The sequence below is a fragment of the Myotis daubentonii genome, chromosome 17 (genome assembly GCF_963259705.1).
Source record: "Myotis daubentonii chromosome 17, mMyoDau2.1, whole genome shotgun sequence".
NCBI lineage: Eukaryota > Metazoa > Chordata > Mammalia > Chiroptera > Vespertilionidae > Myotis > Myotis daubentonii.
Window position 1 is genome coordinate 27769735 of NC_081856.1, and position 16507 is coordinate 27786241.

A 16507-nucleotide genomic window follows, 5' to 3' on the forward strand; every position below is an offset into this window, starting at 1 on the left:
TAGTGCCAAAAGGCAGAGGTGTGGTTTTCAGCGCATTCCCCTAGCTCCCTTGCCTTGCAGAACTTTGCTGCCTTCCCGTTAAATACCTGGTTGTGCCAAGCAGGCAGAGCTCCCCCCACCCCCCAGCCCCAACTCCCCACAACTCCCTGCCCTGCAAATGATATCGGCTTTCAGCAAGTCTCTCACTGCATGAAGAAACAGACTGTCGTTCTGTTGCTTCTCCCAGATGAAGCCAGACACATGTCTCCAGTGGGATGTCCTGGAGTGTGCTCTGTGGACGGGTGCGCTCAGTTTGGCGAGGGACAATGTGCTCATGCTTTGGTGAGGACTTCCTCCTCCATAAGATGTTCTGATGACCTCATCCCTGTTCTTCTGTTGCCTCCCAACTTTGCGTGGAATTATAGACCGTAGGAGCTGCTGAGAGAGAAAGAAAAATCCTTCTAAAAGCTGGTCAGTTAGACAGGGAGGAAACTTGCCCACATTGGACAAAGTTCAGTTATTAGAAATTTAATGTAAAATGTAAATTTTTTTTCATAATTGGAATTGGAGGTCAAAAGTATAATAGATAATTGAGTTCTAATTAATTAAATTTTGTTCACTTATTGAAGGAGTTTTTGTTGAGCCAACTCCATGTATAGAGTTACGGGAACCCATCTTCTGTAGGGGAGGAAAACTTTTGCCATCTTTCCTTCTAGGTTCTTTGGCTGGCCTAGTAATTAAATTGACATAAGACAAATTAACAGGAGAAAAACAAATTTAATTTCATACATATGGGAACCCACAAAAATACAAGAGTCAAAGAAGTGAGCAAAGAAGGCAGCTTTTACATCTTTTAGACAAAGAAATAATACATTTTGACAAGACAAAGGGGTTTGGGTTTAGAGAAGTAAATTAGTGAAGAAGAAACAAGATTTATTTATACAGCTTTCTGGGCCCTAAATTCCTTATCTCTGGTGATAAAGATGCTTTCTACCTTCCTGGTTCAGGGAGCGTACCTTTCATATGGGGATTTATTCCCTGCTTTCACTGGGACAAAGGGTCAGAGTGTGCTTCTTGCAATGGCTGTTTCTTAAATAGCTTTAATTCAAAATAACTTGTATGCCAACGTGGCTTATTTTGGGGTGGCATATTCTGCTCCCCTTTACTTATCATTTACAATATCTTCATAAGACAATCCCTGACCCAAAATACAAGTCTGTATAATTCCTGGTGATTTATAATAAATTATTATAGTGAGCTCTCTCAGTCCTGTTTAACATTCAATCAAATCCAATAACAAATTGAGAAATAGAGGTGTAGAAGAGGTTAATGGGGGGGAGGGAACATATGTAATACTTTCAATAAGATTACAAGAGAGAGACAGAGAGAGAAATAGAGGTTTAAGTGAGAGTTTAACATTTTCTCTAGTATTGTAAGATTCTTTATATGTTGTTCAGTTTAACATATTTGTAGAGTATAGCTGAACTTAAAATAAAACGTGCACATCTTTTTAGTAAGCATCAACAGAATCTACTATTTTACTTAGTAGAAGAGATAATTTTTACTGATGACTTAGCCTAATGGTTTTCAAATTCTGATTAGCACTTAAATCCCCCCGCCCCCCCCCCCAAACACACACATACACACATTAACTCCCAATATTTATAAATTGATTGTGGGGACTAGAGCCAGACTTATTTATTTCTTATCATCTTCCAATCTATGCAACATAGTACATCTGTTACCTATGTGAAACCTTAGGATTCTACACTGACTTGTACCCAGGTCCCTAGGGGTTTCTAATCAGTTTTATAGATGTGAATCTAAAAGGCATAATAATCACTATCGAATTATATCAACTGCAGCATTGCCCTGAAACATATTCAAAAGGAATGAGTGATAGCATCAATGTCAGCAATGATAATATTAATATTAACCCAAATGTATTGGTTGTTTTTAGCTAAAAGACTAGTACTGTATTTAAATAATTTATTATAGCATTATCACATTTAATCTTCATAATGACTTCCCTGTGATGTGGGTTCCACTTTTACCTCTATTTTTCGGTTAAATAACCCAGGATTGATGGCTGTGAGTAACTTTCCCAAGGTCACATATCTAGTAAATATCAAAGATAAAATTTAAGTCCTGATTTTATCTATCTAGCTGGTAATTTTATATCATATGTTATAACAATCTCTCCATCCAGTGAGTCTCTTTGTAGGACTTCTCAATTTCCATAGTGGGATGTCAGCATTCCCAATTATTTATGGTTAAACATAAAAATTCACTGTAATCAGAGCTAAAATACACTCACTGTAATATCTTGCTCTGTGGTAAGGTATATAAATTTCAGCTGCTACTGATCATTTTTAAGAAAAGCCAAAATAAGAGATTTGATATTTATGAAAGATCATTAAAAGACTGTACATTCTATTTATTTCTTTCTTTAGATTTTCTACTCTGAACCATTTATCAAACAAGAGTAGGAGAAATTTGAGGTTTGAGGTTGTGATAAAAACTGATTTTGTACATGATCATTTTAGAGAAAATGTATCATTAACTAAAAGGTAAATGTATCATTAACCTACAAAGAGACCATTGAATTTTGTGTTTGGTTTTGTTTAGTTATACTCTAAATGCATTGAGTTTGAGACAGTGATATAATATGCATATGAAAATCTCCAATATTTCCTGGAATGATGTTTTTGACATTAGAGAAAGAAGGTCGGAGCTATGAATGGGGATTTGGTAGTTAGCTATACTTGAATGACCATTGGAAGTTACCAGGACAGAACGTTCAGGACAAAAGGAAAAGGAAAAGCAGCTGAAAACGACACGTCCAAAACTCCTTTGCCTGAGGTTTGAAAAGATGATATGCTATTGATCTCCTTCCTGCTGCACTTTCTCTTAACAGTAACAGTATGAAATGTGAGTTTACAAACAGGTTAGTCATTGGTTTGGTTTTCTGGTAGCCAGACCCTAGCTTAATGAGGGAATGGTGTGTGTAGTGATGGAAGTGGCAGGGGAAGGAGCAGCATTGCGGCCTCTGAGTCATATCAGTCATGACATACTCTTGGATTCAATAGTATAGTGCTCTCCTTTCTGACTTGCACTCCCCCAGGCCATCACACAATTAATTCCCAGTATTTGATCCCATGCTGCTTGAAATATGAGTGGTTTCTGCTTCTGCACTGGACACTTACTGACGCAAGCAAGGATCAGCAGGACCACATTTTACAAGTGTGAATCAGAAGGAACAAAGGTTGATAAATACTTATTGATTCTAAAAGTTAAGAGTTAGCTAAATATTGTTGATAATACAGCTTTTATATATTGGTGAGAATAGATATAATAATGATGGTGATGATGATGATGATGATGATGGTGATGAAGCCATTAATACTTAGTAAGTGTCTATTGTCGATTTTAATTCAGATACTCCACAATTACTCTTGTGTGCATATTAGACCCCTGTTTTATGAAGGCAAAAACCAAAGCATCAAGATTTTAAAAATTATATTATTTTTGTATTTTTCGATTACAGTTGACATAATATTTTATATTAGTTTCAGGTGTATATCGTAGTGGTTAGACACTTGTATAATTTACAAAGTTATAGTCCCTGGGCTCCCAACACCCACCAGGCACCATACAGAGTTATTACAATATTACTGACTATATTCTCTGCGTTGTACTCTATATCCCCTTAACTATTTTGTAACTACCAATTTGTACTTGATTCCTTTAAGTTTTTACCCAGCCACCCAGCACCCTTTCCACCTAACTTTCTCAGTATAACTTTTTTCACTTAGCAAAATATCTTCTAGGTCCATCCGTGCTGTCACTAATGATGTGATTTTTTTTCTTTTTATGGCTAAATAATATTCCATTGTATATATGTACCATATCTTTATCCAATCTTCTCTCAATGGGTGTAGGTTGCTTCCTTGTCTTGGCTATTGTAAGTAATGCTGCAGAGAATATAGGAGTGCATATATCTTTTCAAATTAGTGTTCTGGATTTCTTCAGATAAATACCCAGAAGTGGAATTGTTGGGTCATAAGGTAGTTCTGTTTTTTTTTTATTTTTTGAGGAACCTCCATACAACTTTCCATAGGGGCTGTACCAATCTGCAATCTCACCAACAGTGTACGAGGTTTCCTCTTCTCCACATCCTCACCAATACTTGCTGTTTGTTGATTTTATTGATGATACCTATTCTGATAGGTGTGACATGATATCTCATTGTGTTTTTAATTGGTATTTCTCTGATGATTAATTACATTGAGCATCTTTTCATATGTCTGTTGGCCATTTGTATATCCTTTGGAGAAATGTCTATTTAGGTCCTCTGATTTTTGGTGTTAAATTGTCTGAGTTCTTCATACATTTTGGATATTAACCTTTTATCAGATGTATCAATGGCAAATATCTTCTCCCAATCAGGAGGTTGTCTCTTTGTTTTGTTGGTTTATTTTGTTGTGCAAAAACTTTTTAGTTTGATGTAGTTCCATTTGTTTAGTAGTTTCTTTTGTTTCATTTAAATGAGGAGATATATCAGAAAAAAATATTATTAAGAGCAATTCAGAGAGTTTACTGCCTATGTTTTCTTCTAGGGTTTTATGATTTCAGGTCTTACATTTAAGTCTTTGATTTATTTTGAGTTTATTCTTTCATATGGTGTACAAAAGTGGTCAAGTTTCTTTTCTTTTCTTTTTTTTTGCATGTATCTGTCCAGTTTTTATACAATTAGCAAAGCAGTTATTGGGGGACATTTAATAAAAATGTAGTCAGCATGTAAAATGTAATTAGAATCACAAGGAAAATGGAAATTGTTGAGTCAGATTTAGGAAGACAGAATATACACAATCAATCATAAATCTTTGCAGTGGGGATCCAGTGAAGCAAGTCTGAGTGAACTTTGGAGAGTCTGAAATAAATTCAATATGATGAAGCAGAGAAAGCAGAGATTTTATGGTCAGAGTGGCCTGGAATTAAAGAGCTCTCTTATTAATTCTGTATGAGCTTGGAAATGAATTTTATGAGTATGTTGGGAGTCCCTCAAGAGCACTGGGCATCCCTTCCAGTCCTGGCTGGGTATCCCAAATCACAAGGCCTAACTGTCCTGTAACCCTGAAGTGTCCCTTTCTTCTAGCTAGTTGTATATTCTAAGAAGAAGGTAAGGACAGTCATGGTACTGTAGTGATACTTGCTCCTGTCATTTGTAAAATGGGTATAATCAACCTACCTCACAGTATTATGATAAAGATGCAAGGACTTATTTAAAAAATGCTAGTTCCCACTCTCCCGTTGTAGCAGAGGTATCCTTCTTTTAAGTACAAACATGACCAGCTGGAAAAGTTCAGGCATCTACTTTGAGCTCAAGGAAGATTGGCAGTAAAATGCTGAGCCCTGGAGGTTCCAGAGCAGAGGAAGCAAAGATAATCTTAAAACACCGGTTTTCAAAACGAAATGCTTTTGCAAAGGTGGGGAATCATAGTGACTCATGTATAATCGTTCACACATTACATCACTGTCGGGTCCATGCAGGGCTTTAGTGATCTTAGCCTAGATGTGTCTTCTGAGAACAGATCATTAGCCTTGATCCCTGATGAATGATGTGTCAGCCTTAATTCACAGGTATAATCAATGAGAGCTTAGCTTTCATTTCCAGAGATGAAGGAAGAAGTTTATCTGGTTAAGGTAAGGCATGATTTGCCTTTGAACTTCCAGTGCAGTCTTCTGACTATATTGGGGCGGAAAGACACAATGAGAAGAGTTTTAGGGGATGAAAGCGTGGGTGAGAGGAGTCACTGAAGGACTCATAAAGGACAAAACACCTGGAGTAGGACAATCTTAAATTACCAAACATCACCTTGAAATCTGTGCCTACCTGATTACAACCCCCCCCCCCGCCCCTCAACCACTAACTTCATTTAAGGACTGCCTACGCTTTTATATACTGTGAACTTAATCATATAGGTTTTATAAGAATACAACTTCAGCAAGATCACCTAAATCTATACTTTTTACAAACCATTAACTCCCTCATGACTCCCCTCCCTTTACTCTTGGACTTTAATGTCAGAGTTTAAAACATATGCCTTCCAGGTGGAATATATATTTATCTAAATGGGAAATCAACCTAAAACTGTTTCCTTCCGCTTAAAGGCTCAATGAATCATGTGCTATTTCTGAATATTATTAAAATTGTCTGAAATATCACATGCCATCCTTTATCCTCAAAGATGATAAATCAATAAGAAAAAATGTGTCATAATTGTTTTTCAAAAAAGGATGAATTTCTGAAGATCTCTTCACACCTTCTTATCTTGAGATTTGCACTCGGTAGAACTTTTTAGGAAAACTAGGGAGGCTGCCTTATTTTCAAAAGATAATTTTAAAAATATCATTATAAAAATGTAACCTAGTTGTAAGTTGAGGATATGGAGATGAAATTAATTCACGTACCCAACAAATATTTATATAATGATTCTGATATTCATAGCTCTTTTTAAGACATTGATTATACAAATTATTACACAACCTTGTTCTCAAAAACATATCAGATATTAGAGGAGGTAAGCATCAAAACAAAAAGTTATATTGCTATGTACTAAGAGTAATAATAGAAAGATAACAGATTATTGTAATGATATTATGAATAAAAGGGCACATAACCCAGAGTGAAGAGTAGGGTTGTTAAGAAAGATTTTACCAAGGTTGACAATCTATAAATTGAGTTGTGAATGATGAAAAGGAATTAGCTAATAGGAAGGGTCTCTTCCAAGCAGAGATGCATAAGCCTTTATGTCAGAAGCAATCATTGTAAAGGTGGGAGTAGACACAGGGAAAGTTATGAGCAGTTGAATACTATTAGAATCATAAACTTGGAGAAGTAGGCAGAGGTTATGTCATAGAGACCTCACATGTTACCTCAAGATGCTTAACTCATACATGATAAATGATGGAAAGTCAAGGAATTCTGAGCAAAAGCAGCACTTTTATATTGGCATTTTAGTTTGAATGCAATCAATTGTGAGGAAGTAAACTAATAGCAAGGATAAGTGAGATGGATGAGATTGAAACTAATCCATAAAACAAATGATGGCAACATTTAATCTTTTCTGTAGGCATACACACCATTTATAGCACAAGCCTACTATAGTGGCTCACCCTTATTTAAAATTCAATTTAGGAAAGTACATTGCAATGGAAAAATAATTAAATTTTGGCAACCTTTTAATATCTGAAATTCTATAATTTGGGGATGATCATCCCTTCTTTAAGAAGCCAAGGTATAGACAGCACCTGTCCAGTGGTCACAGGACTGGATAACTGGAGGAGAAGGCAGATCCGAGAGGGTAAGTGTTTTAGGAATGGAATATTGGTTATAATTCAGAAAGATCATAAAAGACAGAAATAAAACACAAGATTCTTACAGGAAGTCTCAGGACCACACTGTTTCCAGGAGAGCAGTTCATCTGTGAGGCTTTCGTACATTAATGCTTTCCGTGTAAAATTTGGCACATTTACTTTTATGGTAAAGTCGGTGTGGCCACAGGAAGACATGATGATGAGGCTCGGAAGGAGGATGTTCATTATGCAGGTCCCAGAGAGGGGTCACAACATGCCATGCAGGCCACAGGGGAAGTGCCAGGACTGGGTCAGGTGGCAGGAGACAGGATTGAGGGCAAAGTCTAGGCCACAGCCAGTCCTGGTGATTCCACAGGCAATGCCAGGCAGGGCAGGGAAGGGAGTTTAGGACTGGTGTGTTTGGGATGGAGGGAAGAGGAAGGGCAGGAAGGAGGAAGGAAGGGTAAAGAGAAGGAGAAGAGGGAAGAGGGAGGGAGGAACAGAAGAATGAAACTAAAATAAGCCAAAACTCTAAAACCTCTTCATTAAATTCTTCCTTCAATAATTACTTTTGAATAGAATCCGTTTGGTTAAGTTTAGGTTAGTCCATCTCATCCGTCTTCCTCTGCCACCCACAAAAGTCAGGACACATTTTTAACTGGCACCGTTGGGAGGACATTACCAGCATTTAGTGGGGCGAAGCCCGGACCGCTGCTAAACACCCTCTAGTACACGGGTCAGCCTCTCGCAAGCAAACGCCTCCGGCCGTAAACGGCCATCGTGCCACGGCTGGGAAACCCTGATCTAGACCAATATCATTTTAGAGCGAGATGGCAGTTTTGTAAAAACAGCAATTGTTCCTCCCTGTGGCGACTGGGAAACCAAGACTCAAATGATGAATTATAAAGTTATTTATATGTATTTTTAAAAAGCCTTGTTTAAAAATGCATTAATCAAAATAAACATTGATGTTTTACTTTAAATCATTTTACAAAATTTTTTTGAATCAGTGTCACATGATTTCTAATTTTCTAATCAGATCCATCACATGTTTAGCTGCTTCTCTTGTCTTTAGTTAAAAGGAGAACCTTTAACAAATTAAAGGAGAGAAACAGCCAAGGTCTGCTTTCTCTGTGAAATTGTATACTTCTGAGAACCCAGCCCACCAACAGTGCACCTAACAGCTTCCCCCATTATAAATGAACTTCAGGGTCATAAAGAGAGAGGTGGGCAGAGGAAGAATTAAGAAGTTGACAGTTTTACTGCTCCTTATAGATTGAAACAAGAAGATGGAAAGATTATCACCAGGCAACATTGCTTTGATTTTGGTATCATGGGAAACAATATCTTAAGGCTAAAAAGTAAGTGGGAAAGTAGCAATCTTTAAAAAAAATAGGCCATCATTCAGCAAATACAGCCATTCTTGACATGTTCTCTGTCAGAGGCAAAATACCAACAGTGGCCTGAAGGAAGCAGAGATGCCACTTTTGAGGAATCTCCCAATGCAGTGGATTCAGATAAGAAATGTGATGTTCTGAATACATTGTATAATATTTATATAAAGATACTGTTTGGGTTGTTTGGCTGTGTAAATGTAAGGATAAGGCATTAAGTAATTTATGGTCATAGGAATGGGTTCAAAATATGACTAAATGCAGTACATTTTGTAAATTTATTCAATGAATTATCACGTTACAATTATTTTTTTGCCAAGCAATGTAGATTGAGGTTGAGTTTTTCACCTTATCACCTCTTTAATTTTTGACTATATTATTTTGTTCAAAGTCTACATCCTGGCAAATAGTGAGCACAGCGCGGGGGTGGGGGGGTCAGTTAGTTGAGTTGAAATGACTTGCACTGCACTGCTGTCTGATGATTATTTTTAATTTCCTTGAGTAACCCATAAATTACTATTTTTTCTACTCTCATGGGTTCAGCTGTCATCTATATGCTAATGATTCTAAAAATTACATTTCTTTCTGGCCTAAATCACTATTTCAAACTTCTTCCTATGGATCCAACACTTCCTCCATTGTTCCATTTTAGAGAATGCCTTCTAAACTCCCAAGATAGTCATTTGTAAATCATCTGTGATAATCCTCGGTTTCTTGAAAGATCAGCTCAAATTTTTCATGTGAAAAAATGTAAGGACCACTCTAGGATCTTGAGAATATGGGTGCATCCAATCTATGTATATGTTAATTTGTTCAAAATTGGCCAAGAGAACAAGTAAGAAAGAGGCTGCCCCATGCATGTGGCACTAAGTTATCATCGATGACCTTGGCAGGAGCTGCATTGACGGTGCATTGCGGATAATCAGACATTGTGAGCAAGGGAAAGAATGGGAGATGAAATCAATTGCACTAGCTCTTTCTGTCCCATTACCTGACAAAGAACATGGTGTAAAGTAGACATTAAAAATCTGTTGTATACATGACTAAGCTGGAACACAGAAGCTCCAATCTCTTTGGCAAGCTTTTTTATCTTTTATGAAAAAGGCCATATAGTAAATATTTTAGACTTTGTGGGCCATATGGACTCTATTATAGCTATTTAATTCGGCCTTTGTAGGGCAAAAGGAGCCATAAAACACCACTGCCTCCCAAAGAATAATTTAGAGTAAAACTTCTATAAACTCCTGCTCTCATTTTTATCCACTTTGCATTATTAATGTCTGTATACTCTGCTTCCTCCCATTTTATAATCAGTGAGCTGTCCATACCCCTAGTTAAGGCCAATCCCTTCCACTGTAAACTAGATTCCATTCCCTTTTACTTCCATGTGCCACTCTATTAATTACTTTCTCTCCCTTGTATCAGTTTTTTCTATCTCCTGAGTTAATGCTGTCACCATGCACACTGTTATTTCTCTCATTTTATTACAAAGGAACTTCTCCTGATTTTATTTTTCCCCTCGTTGTATTGGCCCCAACTCTCTGGTCTCTTTAGAGCAGAGTTCCTTGAAGGAATTGTCTGGACTGGCTGTCTCCAGTTCCTCATCTCCTCTTCTCTCCTAAATCCACCATCCAGAACAGAATTTAGCTTTTATTACTCCATAACAACAGCAACAAAATGACCCTTGTCAGTGTCACCAGTGGCCTCCACCTTGCTAACCTCAATGGTCAGTTCTCACTCCTCAACTTACTTGACCTACCCAATTTCTGATTAAGTTTGAACAACTTTTTGGATTAATAATACTGTGTCTAAAAACTGTAGCGACATCATCACTATACGTAGAGAGAATCTAAAAAAAATTTGTTTTTAAGGTCTCCATAAAAATCATCCTAGGCTTCAAACCCAGGTTCTTTCTGATCCTACTCTGACTCAAGAACAACAGCAAAAGACAAGGTCATCAGGGATGATCAGCTGTCAGGAGAAGGGACTAAATAACTGAACTGTCCAAGGGCATCCTATATTCTTCCACTCACATGTCCTCAGGCAGATGCCTCTTTTATAACCCCAAAGGGCAATAGCTTCAAAAGGAAAATAGCCTCCCAGCACTCGTAGGAGTAAAAGGACTGGTTAACATTGAGAAGATTGTAAACTCCAATGTTCCAACTTAATCAGAAAGTGGGTGAATTATTAGTAAGGATAAATCAAGTAGATCTGTGTTTGAATTTTGGCTCCACCAGCAAGACTCTGATTCTGTCGACTGAAAAATAACATTGACTAGATGTTTTATCATCAAAGAAGATTTATTTGGGAAAAAGAAAGGTGGTGGTCACTGCATGTAGACATGGCAAGACACATGCACACTCTGGCCATCTTGGATGGGTATTTATGAAAGGGAAATGGAAGTTAAGGGAAGGGTAAGGCAGAACCCAAGAGCTTTATGATAAACATAAAGTTCCTCCTATAGGATTCTCTGTTACCTAGAGTGTGAGAACTTCCATAAGCTCTGGCTCTTCCGATAGACTTTTCCTGATTATGTTCCATTCAACTTCCAATCAGTCTTTGTCAATCCTGAATAAAATATTTTTCCTCTCTCATCCTCAGAATCCCCACCAGCAAAATACATAATATCATCTATGATACAATGACTTTATGAGAATTAAGTAAAATGTAAGTCCCTGCCGAAACCGGTTTGGCTCAGTGGATGGAGCGTCGACCTGCGGACTGAAAGGTCCCAGGTTCGATTCCGGTCAAGGGCATGTACCTGGGTTGCGGGCACATCCCCAGTAGGAGATGTGCAGGAGGCAGCTGGTCGATGTTTCTCTCTCATCGATGTTTCTAACTCTCTATCTCTCTCCTCTCCTTTCCTCTCTGTAAAAAATCAATAAAATATATTAAAAAAAATATTAAAATGTAAGTCCCATCTCTACCACAAGTATTTGTCAATGTCATTCTCCCGGTACCTTTACAAAGATAATTGAGAGATCCAGACCTAAACTCAAAATCAAGCCTTGGTCCATATAGGATAATATGGTAAAGACTAAAATTTTCACCCTAACCGGCTTGCCTCAGTGGATAGAGCGTCAGCCTGCGGATTCAAGGGTCCTAGGTTCGATTTCGGTCAAAGGCATGTACCTTGGTTGCGGGCACATCCCCAGTAGGGGGTGTGCAGGAGGCAGCTGATCGATGTTTCTCTCTCATCGATGTTTCTAACTCTATCCCTCTCCCTTCCTCTGTGTAAAAAATCAATAACATATAGTTTAAAAAAAAAAATTTCTGTTTTCTCCAAAATGCCCATGACACCTTGACTTTGAGTCTGGTGTTTTCAAACATGGGGGCAGCAAAATTCCCAGAGTAAAATATTCATGTTCTCATTATTAGTTTTCTAAGCCAAAAGTTATTCATCATTTTACTACACATTATATTTCATCTTTCCTAATTTTTCTATAACATAAAAATTAATAACCTAAGTATCAAAGTAATTTATATGCACATTTTGACAAAAACTCATGTATATGAAATTCTCCAGAAGTTTTCAGTTATTTTTTTGATCCTCACAATCCTGAAAGGTAAATATTATTATTCCTATTAATAATTTTAGGAAATGATACAAAAAAAATAATAGGACACATGTTATATCCCAGCTACAAAGTGACAGAGCTTAAGTTTGATCAAACTATTTTGTTTCTAAAGAAACATCTCATTTTAATTATACTAGTCTATTTCTCTGTAATCATAATTATCTCCCATTACTACACATAAACAACAACCTAAATTTGGGAATTGTGTGTAAGACATGTCTGGTTGTAAACACACTGTTCAATCAATATTGTTTAATATCTTTTCTGAATCAAATATCTCAAAAAGTCCCTACCTATGAATTTTTGAAAAATTATTTCTTATAGGATTGTAGACTTGTAGGATTATAAGCTGTTAGAACATCTACCTATATCCATAATAATAAAAGGGTAATATGCTAGTTAGACCGGACTTCCTTCCGGACATCCTTCCAGACATAGCTGGGGCTGGAGGGAAGCCAGCCCAGATCCCAGGTGCCAGAGGGAAGCCGGTGCTGGCAGCTAGGGGAGGGAAGGCCTACTCTTGCACGAATTTCATGCATTGGGCCTCTAGTATATATATAAAAGCCTAAGTGACTGTTACGACTGGACAACTGGACGGCAAGCCAGTAGCTATAATGTGCACTGACCACCAGGGGACAAACGCTCAATGCAGGAGCTGCCCCCTGGTGGTCAGTGCACTCCCACAGCCAACCTCCCATGACTAGACAACCTCCTGCAGTCCTTCCCCCTGGCTGGCCAGACTGATTGGCCCTAATCAGCCCCAATTGCTGGCCAGGCCGAGGGACCTCGCCTGTGCATGAATTTGTGCACCAAGCCTCTAGTAAATAATATTTGGAGACTATTTGGACCAACATCCTAATTTTAAAGATGGAGAAGCTGATACCCAGAGACAGCAATTATCTTGGCTATGATGTCCCAGCTAGTTAGTGGCAGAAGCAAGATAAATGTACGTAAGTTTAGTTATTGCTGCTCAAGTGTTGCCTCTCTCACAGTCCACTGATTTCTGTGAATTTGGTCAGCACATGTCTAGTGGTATTGTCCCAGGGAAGCTGTGTAGACGAAAAATACATATATATTTGTCTCCACCTATCACTTAATTGTCTACATGAAATTGGGCACATTCCCTACAAACCAACAAGTGAGGTGTATTTTTTTAAATGAAAATCTCACTAGATTCCTTAATTTGTTATTGTTTTTATCAGACCCCAAAACAAGCGTTTGTGTACATGTAGATCTCAGGAAAGGTGAAATCAGAAAGCATGATGAGAAAACAAGGAAGTGAAAGTAGGCGGGGAGGAAAACCTGTAAGTGTTGCATTAATGGACAGTTTACCATGGTAGGTAACTAGGTCTCAATCCCTGGGCCAGTCTCAGGAGTCATGTCCAACACAACTAGGAATTATTCCATATAAGAACAAGGAAGCTGAAACATTTACATATTAAGCAATTGTCATGGCTTCTTGTTTGCTGCTCTCCAGTACCCACTGGCACTTCAGGCTTTACCCCTGTGCTAATTGGCATGCTCCTAAGAGGAAAGCCTTCAGGCAGAAAATGCAGGTGTTTGAGGTCTAAACCCTAGAAACCCACCTGGGTGTACAGGAACTGTCTAACAAATGCACAGGGGACCTAGAGCATTTGCTGACCTACAAAGTTGGGACATGGCATTCGCATCATCTATATGAAAGGTCATGTCTTTCTGTTCTTAGAACAACTTGCACTTACAGCACAACATGTATCATATTTTGCTGTAGTGAGTTCTTGAATCCATATTGTCCACATGATCTAAACCTCCGTGATAATCAGAACCACTTCTGTTTGATTTAATAGTCTGTTGCCAGTTCTTGAATATTCATAGCACATAGTAGCTTCTCAGTAAATATCTATTGATTTAAGAGAAGACATTTGACATTTTTTTAACATCTTTCTTGAGGTATAATTGGCATATAATAAATTGTGCATATTTAAATCGAATAATTTATGTTGACATCAATATATAATAAAAGCCTAATATGTTAAGTGTCCAGTTGACCTGTTGGCCATTCAACCAGTCAAAGCGTAATATGCTAATGATATGCTAAGGCCGCTCAACCACTTGCTATGATGTGCACTGACCATCAGGAGACAGATGCTCTGACCAGTAGATGCTCCAGCCCATCAGAACTGAGCGAGATGGGCCAGACATGCCCTAGAGCCCTTCCATGGTCCCTCCCCAGCTGGCCAAACTCCCGCGTCCCTTCCTGGCCCTGATGATGCACTGGTGGGGTCCCTCAGCCTGGCCTGCGCCCTCTTGCAATCTGGGACCCCAGATGTCGCAGAGCCGTTTTCAGCCTGATCCTGCAGGCCAGGCCAAGGTACCCCACTGGTGCACGAATTTGTGCACTGGGCCTCTAGCCTATTAAATAAAAGCTTAAGTGACTGTTACAGCAGTATGAACAGAATGACTGATCGCTATGATTCACACTGACCACCAGGAGGCAGACACTCAACGCGGGAGCTGCCCCCTGATAGTCAGCCAGAAGCCGGGCTCACAGCTGTTGAGCGCAGCTGCCACAGTGGGAGCCTCTCCTGACATAGCAGGCCAGGATGAGCGTGAGAGGCACCTGGCCCTGATTTGGGCTACTCCCTGGCCACCTGCCGTTTGGCACATTGCTACATCTCCCAAGGGGTCCCGGACTGCAAGAGGGATGTCCTACAGGGATTGGGCCTACGCCAGCAGTCAGACATCCCCCAAGGTGTCCTGGACTGCTAGAGGGCACAGGCTGGGCTGAGGGATGCCCCTTCCAGTGCACAAACTTTGTGCACCGGGTATCTAGTACATGTATATTTGTATAAAACCACCACTACAAGCAAAGACTGTAACTATCACCCTAAAATGCTTATTCCTCTTTGTAATGCTTTTCTCTGGCCTCTCCCATAGCACTACTTTCACCTGCCACCCCCAGACAAGCACTGATCTGCTTTCTGATCATTATATATTATTGTACATTATCTAAGATTTTTACAAGTATAATCATACAGTATGAACTCTTTTTTTTATTACTCTGGTTTATTTGACTCAGAATAATTACTTGGACATTTTAAAAATGGTTTTATATAAGCATTTTATTTCTTATTGCTGACTAGTATAACATTGTGTGAATAGAGCACATTGTTTATTCATTTATTAATGGCATTTGACTTGTTTCCAGTTTCTGGCTATTAAAAATAAGACTGGTATAAATATCCATGTACAAGTTGTATGGGCATTTGCTTTTATTTTTCTTAAGTAAATACATAAGATGGAATACTGTACCACATGGTAGGTAAATATTTAAATTTTAAGAAACTACCAAACTGATTTCTAAAAATGTATATTTTACATTTTCACCAGTATTTATGCAAGTTTCCATTCTTACACACTTTTGCTCATACTTTGTAGGCTCAGTCTTTTAAATGTTTGTCATGCTAATAATGTTTAATGGTAACCCAGCATGTTTTAATTTGCTTTTCTTTGATGACTAATGATATTGTGTATCTTTCCACATGCTAAATTACTATTGGTACTTGTTTTTTGGTGAAGGGTCTGTTCATATCTTCTGCCTATTCTTTAGTGGGGTTGATTCCTTATTGAGCTATAGGAGTTCTTAATGTAAGTCATTTATAAAATATTTGATTTGTGCATATTTATGCATATTTTCTCCTCTATGGTTAGTCTCTTCATTCTTTTAACAGTGTCTTTTGAAGAGTAGGCACTTTTAATTTAATGAATTACCAATTTATCTGTGTGGATGTATGTGTTTATGGACCATGGTTTTGGGGTAATACCTGTAAAATTTTTATTTAACCATCTAATGTTACAAAGAATTTCTCCCACGTTTTCTTCTAGATGTTTTGCTACTTCAACTTTTACAATTAATACTGTAATTTATTTAGAGTTAATTGTTGTATATGTTGCTAGGTATGAATCAGAGTTATTGTTTTTACAAACGGTTACCTAGTCATTTCAGTAACATTTGTGGAAACGATTAAACTCTTACATTTTTGCGCTTATTTCAAATCAGTTCTTCAAAAGTGTGAGTCTGTACTACACTCCCTTTTCTGTTTCAGTAGGTTGTCTTTACCACCAATGCCACAGACTCTCCAGAGTTTTCACCTCTCTGATATTTTGATCTGCAAATATAGCACTTTGGTCTTCATGGATGCAGCACTATCTTCTTAA